Here is an 11,408-nt window from a genome sequence, read left to right as displayed (position 1 = left end):
TATGTGTTATGATTTTTACATCTTTTTGAATTTGCCGCCAGGCTCCGCCCCCGTGCGTCGCGATGCTCGCAGGGAACGGAGCCTGGCACAGAGAGGCTTCGGGAGGAGGACGGAGCCCACGGACACTGCGGGGGACATCGCAGGAACCCGGGGACAAGGTAAGTGTACCGCTCCAGGATCCTGCAATGCAATCCCGAGTGTGGCTCGGGGTTACCGCTAATGGTGCTGAATTTTAACCCCGAGCCACACTCGGGAAAACCGCCAGGGAGGTTAACACTGCTGTATTCTCAGAAGTCATCATTTTTGTAGTCCCAGCCTGTGCTCCTATTTCCTCGTAAAGTGAGGTTAGCCTTGATGATTGAGGCTGGGTTCACACCTATGTGAATTAGATGCGGGTTTCTCCGTATCTAATTCGCATAGCAGGAGAAAGTGACTGGCTCCCTATGGATCTGGTTCACATATCTTCATTGCTACTGCTGAGCACACTGCACTGCACTGTGCGTCTTTGGCTCCGTTTCAGGGCTGAATTCAGGCATAGTTTCGGCCCTGATTCATCCCTGAAATAGGGACGCACATCGCTCCTGTGCGATCTGCAGCTGGTTACAGTGTGAACCCGGCCTAAAGCTGAACTTCATGCGCACAGCTAAATACACAGATGAAATGCATGTATGGGAGCTGTTTTACAGTTAAAGGATTTGAGCTTTTAGGTCATCCAGCCCATTCTGGCAGGGCAGAAGACCTGATTTTACACTGCCGCAGTTAAGTTACACTTACAGGTCTTTTCCTTCCCCCAGCCTTTGATTGGACAGTGAAAGGGGAAGCAGTGTTACGTTTTATTAGTATATATCCAGCATTAGGTTATGCATTGATGGTTTAGCAAGTGTTTTGTTTTTATGTGGCTATTTCTGGATTTGTAGAGCTGGGTGGGGTTCTTCTTTACCTGGGAGCTGCGGCACGCAGGAGCTCTTCCTTCCCCCTTTGTCCCTGGATGCAGGATGTGTGGCGGGGTGGTACCCCGCCCCACCTTGGATGTATGGACGTCAACTCATGCAACGTTATGGCCCCAACACATAGTTTGACATCTGCATCTGTTACATGAGGTGGCGTTATGTTGTCGCCATTTGCCGAGTGGCGCTCGCCGCTTGGGTGATGGTGCATCCTCTCTTTACCTACATGTACATGATGTTGGGAGGGATCAGCTGATATAAGTAATACTCTGTTGGACTAGATCTTTCTTTTTCCCTTGGGATATTGTGGATCACATTCTGGATTATGGCTCCAATATGTAGGACTATAATGTATCTGCTCTGGCATGTCTTTTGTTTCTGAGCTTTCCTTCTGATTTTATGAGCCCCTTGTGGCGGAATTTCACTGTGGTTCCATTACTATTTTACTTACTTTTCCTATTGGGTTTTTGAGTTTTACCAATACACCTCTTATACTACACACATCCTGTTTACTGCTTCCTGGATCCAACTAGCAGTCATGGGTTACACGCTATTTATTTTAAGTGGTATACACACATATTCTATATATTTATGCACATTAAAATATCTTCCACAGAAACCTTCTGAAGTTGCTATTGGCATCACTATTCACCACGATAATGTGGATTTGTATTTTTCTGGAAGTTCATTTATTTGTACCCTTGGTTCCTACCACCACAGCTCCCAGGATAGACGTCGCCAGGAGCCTTCAGTATCACATGTTGAATTTAGAGCTGACGTGTAAGTAATTTAAGGGGGAATATCCAATTGAAATGTTGCCTCCCCCTTTTTTGTCAAGTATCAGACTATATTGTTATTTATTCATTCTTTGCAGATACGTACCTTGCATCGGCTCCTGAGGAAGTTGAGGGAATTCCATGAAACGCATCAAGCTTTTTGGATGCAGCTTTATTACAATCATGTGTTTACATTTCAAACTTTCTGCTTTATTTTTTTGTACAATTATGAATTCATTTTTAATGTAACCTGTTTATGTCGATACAATATATACTACAAATCAGCTCAATAACATATTATTTTTAACTGAATTTTGCTACAATGAGACATATATATATGAATTAATAAATGTGAAATCATGTTATTGATCATTTTACCCAGGTTAATGTATTCAAATTTTCTCAGAGAAGCAGCACTTGTTAGCATGGTAGTACAGCAGTATACCTGATGCTCCTTCTCCCTGCCCCTCTTTGAGCTCTGCTGTACAGGAAAGGCAAGTTGCTGACACCAAGTCATACTTAGGTACTTACACTGCATGCATTTAAAAATACATTTAATAATATATTATTTATTTCAGACCTGCATTCATTTTTGAGCCTGGATTATGGCTTCAAAATTGTTCTGCTGCTGGCCAGTTTTATGCTGCTTTGTCATCTGTGATCTGTTAATTCACCATAGGTTGCGCAGTCTGTTGCATTAGGGTGTGAACCCCAAGGCTCCAACACACACGCGTGTATATGTAATATACACACAAAGCGTTAAGGAGTGTGCGATGTACAGGGTGCAGAATCAAGGAGTGCGCTATGTGCTGGGCTCAGGAGTGTGTCATGTACAGGACACTGGGCTCAGGAGTATGCTATGTACAGGTTGCAGAATTAATTAGTGCTCTGTGTACAGGGTGTAGGGCTCAGGAGTGTGCTACAGTGGAGGTAAAAAAAAAATAAGTATTTGATCCCCTGCTGGTTTTGTATGTTTTCCCACTGACAAATGATCAGTCTAGAATTTAAATGGTAGGTTTATTTTAACAATGAGACAGAATAACAACAAAAATATCCAGAAAATACATCACGAAAAAGTTAGAAATTGATTTGCATTTTAATGAGTGAAATACAGTGGATATAAAAGTTTACACACCCCTGTTAAAATGTCAGGTTTCCGTGATGTAAAAAAAAGTTACAAAGAAATAATTTCAGAACTTTTTCCACCTTTAAATTGACCTATAAATTGTAGAGCTCAGTTGAACAAACTAAAATCTTTTAGGTGGAGGGAAGTAAAAATAAAAAACTAAAATATGGTTGCATAAGTGTGCACACCCTTAAACTAATACTTTGTTGAAGCTCTGTTTCATTTTTTTTACAGCACTCAGTCTTTTTGGATATGAGTCTATCAGCATGGCACATCCTGACTTGCCCTCTTCAGATCACACCTCAGATTTTCAATCGGATTCAGGCCTAGGCTCTGGCTGGGCCATTCCAAAACTTTAATCTTCTTCTGGTGAAGCCATTCCTTTGTTGATTTGGATGTATGCTTTGGGTCGTTGTCCTCCTAAAGATGAAGTTCCTTTTCCTGTTCAGCTTTCTAGCAGAAGCCTGAAGGTTTTGTGCTAATATTGACTAATATTTGGAACTGTTCATAATTCCCTCGACCTTGACTAAGGCCCCTGTGAAGAAAAACAGCCCCAAAGCATGATACTGCCACCACCATGCTTCACAGTGGGTATGTTGTTCTTTTGGTGATGTGCACTGTTGTTTTTGCGCCAAACATATCTTTTGGAATTATGGCCAAAAAGTTCAACCTTGGTTTCATCAGAAAATAACACATTTTCCCACATGCTTTTGGGAGACTTCAGATGTGTTTTTGCAAAATGTAGCCGGGCTCTACCCCATAGCCCAGACATATGAAGAATACAGGAGATTGTTTTACATGTACCACACAGCCAGTACTTGCCAGATATTCCTGCAGCTCCTTTATTATTGCTGTAGGCCTCTTGGCACCCTTCCTAACCAGTTTTCTTCTCCTCTTTTCATCAGTTTTGGAGGGACGTCCAGTTCTTGGTAAGGTCACAGTTGTGCCATATTTTTTCGACTTGATGACTGTCTTCACTGTGTTCCGTGGCATATCTAATGCCTTGGAAATTCCTTTGTACCCTTCTCCTGACTGATACCTTTTAACAGCGAGATCCCTCTGATGGTTTGGAAGCTGTAGGATGCGACTAAGAAAATGTCAGAAAAGACCTACTAGAACAGCTTAACTTTATTTGGGGTTAATCAGAGGCACTTTAAAATGATGGCAGATGTGTACTGACTCCTATTTAACATGAGTTTGAATGTGATTGCTTAATTCTGAACACAGCTACATCCCCAGTTATAAGAGGGTGTGCACACTTATGCAAACACATGGTTTTATTTTTACTGCCCTCCTCTAAAAGATTTCAATTTGGTTTACAATTGAATTATAGTTTATAGGTCACGTTAACGGTGGGAAAAGTGACGTTAAAATATTGGCCAAGGTTCTGGCCATGAGTGTTAACAAGGCTATTCTATCATTCACCCAGACCAGGCAGGCTTCATGCGACGGAAATCCACTGCGACCAACCTTAGACGGCTTTTTTTTGAACATGCAGACCCCGGTAGATGTGGCTGGCCGCAGGGCACTGTTGTCTCTTGATGCCAGTAAGGCATTCAACAGTGTCAGCTGGCGATGCCCCTGGGCTGTATTGTCCAAATTTGGGCTTGGGCCTAGATTCATTACATGGGTACGGTTACTGTATGCCTCACCACAGGCCGCCATACGCATGTCAGATAGGATGTCACACGTCTTTGCACTAGGCAGGGGTGCCACCTGTCTCCCCTGCTATTCGCATTGGCTATTGAACCTCTTGCTGCACAGGTGAGGGACTGTTCACAAATTAAGGGATTTTGTTATGGCGAATTGCATGAGAAGATAATGCTCTACGCCGATGACAAGCTTCTCTTTCTGGAGGACGTGGATGCTTCATTGTCTCATGCAATGTCCCTCGTTGCGGATTTTGGCCACTATTCAGGCCTTACCATTAATTGGTCCAAGTCCGTACTAATGTTCCTGGATGGGACTTCTGGTTTGAATACAGATCTACCTTGTCCTGTCCCCATAGTGACTTCCTTTAAATACCTAGGCATTTATATATCCCCCAAACTGACTGATTATTATAGACTACACAAATATCCCCTGTTGACTCGCTTCAGAGACAAAATAAATATATGGAACAGACTCAAAATGTCCCTGGCAGGGAAGACGAATCTCATCAAGATGATCCTGATGCCCCAATTCCTATACCTGCTTCACAACACGCTGGTAGTTATTCCACTGAAAATATTTTGAGTGGTCAACTCCCTATTCAGATTACTATTGTGGCACACTAATCCCCCCAGGATCAAATTGGAGCAGCTACAGTATCCAAAGGAGGGGGGAGGTCTTGCACTCCCCAACCCTTGGATATACTATCTGGCTGCGCAGTTACAGCACCTGATAGGAGCTATGGCTCAGTCTCCTGCAGACTCATCAGCTAAACTTCTGCTGATTGGCACAGGGGCAGAGTTGATACCAGGGGGCCTGGAGGCTCAGACGTTTCAACGGCCTAACAAATGCTCACTTACGCACTTCTGCAAAAAGTGTGGAACAAGGTCAAACAGCTGCAACATGTCACGAGGTACACAGCCTACAGCCCAATTTGGGGGAATCATTCTTATGAGGAACTGGCCAAACTTCAACAGGGTCCCAGATGGCGCCCCCTGGGAATTACTCACCTCAGACATGTCTTTCATAACGGGAAGTTGCTCTCTTTCGCAGACTTGCAATCTAAATATGCACTACCTTCCATTATGCTCTTCTACTACTTACAACTAAAACATGCTGTTCAGGCGCAGGGTGTTGCAGTGAACTGGGTGCAGTCTCCCACCCCTATTTTCCACATACTACAAAACGCAACAGACACAAAGGGTATAATATCCCAATGTTACCTCATGCTTCTTTCTTCATTTCTGGAAGGACACCCCATGAAGGCAGCGTCACAATGGGAGGCAGACTTAGGCCCCATCACAGGGGAACAGTGGGAAGAGGCCCTTCGGGCTGTTAACACCTGTTCTCTAAACGTATCACAAAAAGTTTCCCAATTATACATCCTATTAAGAGTGCACTACACTCCAGTAAACCTTTACAAGATGGGTAAAATGCCGGACCCGTTGTGTGGCAGGTGCAGGATAATGCCGGGTGACCTGATACATCTTCTCTGGAGCTGCCCCAAACTCCACAGATATTGGACAGGGGTCCTGGCCCTACTCAACCGGGTATTTCAAACTAATGTCACTCTTGATCCACTAGGGTGCCTTCTAGGGGTATTGGAGGGGGCAATCCCGGAAGAGATAACAAGGACGGCCTTCGCCAGAGCACTGTTTCGGGCAAGGAAAACAATACTTATGAGCTGGAAATCTGCTACACCACAGATGGTTAAAACATGGATTCAGCATATGGGTAGCGCTCTTATTATGGAAAAATACATATACCAGCATAGGGGGAATTCTGGGAAATCTGACAAGTTATGGGCTGCATGGCTTGATATGCCAAGTCCCAGAGAATTGGTACAGATGAGGTTGCTTAGATGTTCATAGAGATACCTGGAGACACACTTGGATAGGCAACAGTACAGACACTGGGGCAGAGGTGGAGATGCTAGGATTATTGACAAAGCAAGAGATTGAAAGGACATGTCGGGTAAAAATGATTCAATAACCCCTTTACTACGAACTGTGTATCTTCATTTATATGTATACAGTAGGTTGTAACTAATGGTTGTCTGACTCTTAATTGACGTTACAAAATGCAATATATTACATGTATGATGATGTTTTGTATTTCTTGAGCAATAAAAACCTTTTGATTTAAAAAAAAAAAAAAAGTGGGGAAAGTTCTGAAATGATTTATCTTTGTCTCATTATTTTACATAACAGAAACTTAACATGTTAACAGGGGTGTGTAGACTTTTTATATCCACTGTAAGTATTTGATCCCCTACCAATGAGCAAGATTTCTGGCTCCTACTCTCAGCTCGTTACCTGTATAAAAGTCACCTGTCCACAGCTGCAATCAGATTCCAATCTCTCCACCATGGCCAAAACCAAAGAGCTGTCCCAAGGATGTCAGGGACAAAATTGTAGGCCTACACAAGGCTGGAATGGGCTACAAGACTATCACCAAGCAGCTTGATGAGAGGGTGACAACAGTTGGTTCGATTATTCGCGAATCGAACCAATATAACTGTCAATCTCCCTCGGTCTGGGGCTCCATGCAAGGTCTTACCTTGTGGAGTTTCCATGATCTTGCATGGAGCCCCAGACCGAGGGAGATTGACAGTTATTTTGGGTTTCTTCCCTTTGCGAATAATCGCACTAACTGTTGTCACCCTCTCATCAAGCTGCTTAGTGATGGTCGTGTAGCCCATTTCAGCCTTGTGTAGGTCTACAATCTTGTCCCTGGCATCCTTGAACAGCTTTTTGGTCTTGGCCATGGTGGAGAGATTGGAATCTGATTGATTGCATCTGTGGACAGGTGTTTTTATACAGGTAACAAGCTGAGGTTAGGAGCCAGACACCTGGGAGCCAGAAATCTTGCTCATTGATAGGGGATCAAATACTTCTTTCACTTATTAAAACGGTGAGGAATCAGCCCAAAACTACATGGGAAAATCTTGTCAATGATCTCAAGGCTGCTGGGACCACAGTGATTAGAAAACAATTCCTAACACTACGCTGTGAAGGACTGAAAATATAGAATATGTGAACGGCGCACATCAGGCTCAAAACCTTAATGACTTGGAGAGGATCTGCAAAGAGGAGTGGGAAAAAATCCCTCCTGAGATATGTGCAAGCCTGATGGCCAACTACAAGAAAGGTCTGACCTCAGATTGCCAACAAGGGTTTTGCCACCAAGTACGAAGTCATGTTTTGCGAAGGGGGTCAAATACTTCTTTCACTTATTAAAATGCAAATCAATTTATAACTTTTTGAAATGCGTTTTTCTGGATATTTTTGTTATTCTGTTGCTCACTGTTAAAATAAAATAATATCATTGAAAAAAAATAGACTGATTATCTCTTTGTCAGTGGGCAAATATACAAAAATCAACAGGGGATCAAATACTTTTTTTTTCCCCCTCACAGGATGTAGGGCTCAGGGGTGCACTACATACAGGGTGTGGAGTTAAAGCGGTAGTAAACACTGGTGACTTGTACCTACAGGTAAGCTTATAATAAAGTAATGTGCATCGTTTATTCACTTTCTGCAGCCTGTGATATCACCGGTACATGCGCACTGTGCTCTGAATTGACAGCACACTGAATATGCTGTCCCTTCATAGTGATGTGTCATGATCGTGGCATGAGTGGGAGTGGCAACATTACAGCTTAGCTATTCAAGCGGCCAGAGCCCTCAAACCCAGAACGAAGACTGGAAGCGGTGACAGCATGCACATGGAGGGGGGATTAGTTTTAAGGCAAGTTCTTCATAATATGCTAGTACGTGATGCTTAGTAGAACATTATGAAATTAACATGCAGGGGTAAGTTTTATTTATTTTTTTAGCCCTGGCTTTACTACCGCATTAAGGAGTGCGCTGTTCAGAAGTATGCTATGTACAGGAGTTAAAGAATGCATATTTCACAGGCCAGTTCATCACTCTTCCCCCTAAAGCCCTTTTCTTCCAGTACAGAGCTGTTCTTTCTCCCCCAAATCTTCTTTATCCCACCTAAAGAACACCAGAGATAGGAGAGAAGGGCTGCTGCTGAAGGGCAGCTAAAACTTACAGTAGCCATGTGCAAGCTTTGGGAGGAGCTCGTCACACACTGTGAGGACAGCTGTATCCATCTAAGGCTCCATTCACACTAGCGCGTTTTTTGATGCATTTTGCAGAAATGCACGGGAATTTTTTAACATGGGTTCCTATGGAACATGTTCACATCAATGCTTTTTTGTTTCTCTGCATTTTTGGAAAGGGTCAGGGACTTTTTTTCATGCAAAATGCAGCGTTTTGCATGTAATAGAATTCAATGGACAAGCATCAAAAACGCAAGTGCACCGTTTTTGCCGTTTTTTTTTTTTTAATTTTTTTTTTTAGACTGTAAAAAAAAAAAAAAAAAACGCAAAACGCGGCAAAAATGCGGCAAAAACGCCGCAAAAACGCTGCTCAAAAACGTGGCAAGCATGAAAAAAAAACCTCCAAAAACGCTCAAAAGCAACATGCATAGGTGTGAATCGAGCCTTAGGGACTAAAGGACCTCTACCTCTTACTTTGGCTTAAACTGTTGGGCCCTACTGCTAGGCCTCCAATAGGGTACACCTGCCACACCTATATGATTAGATGTTATCCTGTCCGCCATGATTTGAAGTACCCTTTGTATCTATCTGATACTCTATTGTAACATCTCAGAGCTGGAAGTTTACCTTTTTGGTACCTCGGTCTCTGACGGTTTACGCCTTACTCTGATAATCTGTCCCCATTGTTGGCGTGGATTTCTACCTTGCTACATTGTTGGCTGAGTACTTACTATATACCAGGCACATGCATGATAGAGGTTCTGCCTCACAGCAGTTTATAATCATTTATCTACCCAGCATGTATGCTACAGATACACTGCTCACCTTTGTATACGCATCGATTTGACATACATATACATCAAATTTGGAGTCCCTATTCTTGATTGTCTAATCTTGTGGGGTGTCCCTATACCCCTGGATATAGGTCCACCAGCACCTGCCCAGTATTGTCCTGAGGAAGCTAATATCTAGTGAAACGCATCGTCGAGCAAGTGTGGAAGCAATAGTGGATCAAATTCTATTAGACATTTATCTATAAGTTAACTTTTATACCCAAGATCCTAAGTGCATTATTGGGTAACTGGTAACTGTGTCCATATAGGGTATTTGTATGTTTCTATGTTTAACTAGTTTGTAATAAAGTTTATACATTTTTTTTTTTATCAGTTTTCCTCTCATTATGTGCCCACAAAGTCTACCTATGTTTTGAGTTTTCAATCCTTACCTTTCCATTAAGACACACAGCTGTAGCTCAGTTAGGGATTAGAGAAATCCATTTTCATAATGCCATACTAGAAAAGGGCATTATTAGATCTGATCAACCAACTCTTCCCATTCTATAAGATGACCTATGAGACCAGGGGATGCCCCCGTAAATTCAAATTAGATCTAGGGCTCATGGGAGGAGCTATTCAAAACCTGTGAGTTAGCGGAGTTAATTTGGTGCCCTCTTTTAAACTGACCTGGTAAGATGTATTAGATACTATGCATACTCGTCCGATCTTGGTTTATGTATAATGGCATATGCCATTTATTCTGCAAAATGCCTATTTTTCTTGTGCCTTGCCCTATTGTATGTCTTAGTGATTACTCTCTGGACTACCAAATGTAGGTTGCCTTGTTTGATCTTTCTTACTATTGTAAGATGTTAAACCCAAAAAAGACTTTGCACTGCAGCATACTATTTTGCTCAGCTAGATGATAATTGTCATTTGTCAGAGGGGGAGAACCTCTGGGGGAATCTAGGATGGAAAAGGACCTGGGGGTCCTATTAGATGATAGGCTCGGCAATGGCATGCAATGCCAAGCTGCTGCTAACAAACTAAACAAAATATTGGCATGCATTAAAAAAGGGGATCAACTCGAGATAAAACAATAATTCTTCCGCTCTACAAGACTCTGCTGAGTATGCTGTCCAGTTCTGGGCACCAGTCCTCAGGAAGGATGTACTGGAAATGTAACAAGTACAAAGAAGGGCAACAAAGCTAATAAAGGGTCTGGAGGATATTAGTTATGAGGAAAGGTTGCAAGCACTGAACGTGTTCCCTCTGGAGAAGAGACACTTGAGAGGGGATAGGATTTCAATATACAAATACCATACTGGTGGCCCCACAATAGAGATAAAACTTTTTCGCAGAAGGGAGTTTAACAAGACTCGTGGCCACTCATTAAAATTGGAAGAAAAGAGGTTTAACCTTAGATTACGTAGAGGGTTCTTTACTGTAAGAGCGGCAAGGATGTGGAATTCCCTTCCACAGGCAGTGGTCTCAGCTGGGGGGCATTGATAGTTTCAAGAAACTATTAGATAAGCACCTGAACGACCACAACATACAGGGATATAAAATGTAATACTGACATATAATCACACCCATCGGTTGGACTTGATGGACTCATGTCTTTTTTCAACCTCACCTACTATGTAACTATATTTTCACTATGTGTACAAGTTCCTCCAGTGCTGCAGATGATCCTTCACCTTTCAATTGTTTAGCTGTGTGCCTTGTATCCTTGGTATGTTGTACATGTTGTATTTGCCTTGTTGATGCTTAAACATAAAAAAAAAAATGTTGTCCAGGGATCCAGCACCGTACTCAATTGGATCTTCGGGCACCACCTTGCTGCTTCAAAGCCAGCTCCCACTGCACACATGCGATCCTTGCTGAGCGAATGATCCTGCATCCTCCTGGGACCTCTCCCAGGAAGTTGTGGGTAAACTTCAAGTACAATCTCTAAGGCGATTCCAGCATAAGGTGGAAGCGGGTACCTGTCAAAATCATGTACCCTCTTCCCCAAAAGTAGAAGAGGACTTCTATTTTTAAGTGAAGTACCACTTTCAGGAC

The sequence above is a fragment of the Aquarana catesbeiana genome, linkage group LG02 (assembly GCF_042186555.1).
Source record: "Aquarana catesbeiana isolate 2022-GZ linkage group LG02, ASM4218655v1, whole genome shotgun sequence".
In the NCBI taxonomy this organism is placed as follows: Eukaryota; Metazoa; Chordata; class Amphibia; order Anura; family Ranidae; genus Aquarana; species Aquarana catesbeiana.
This window is presented reverse-complemented; position numbering follows the sequence as displayed.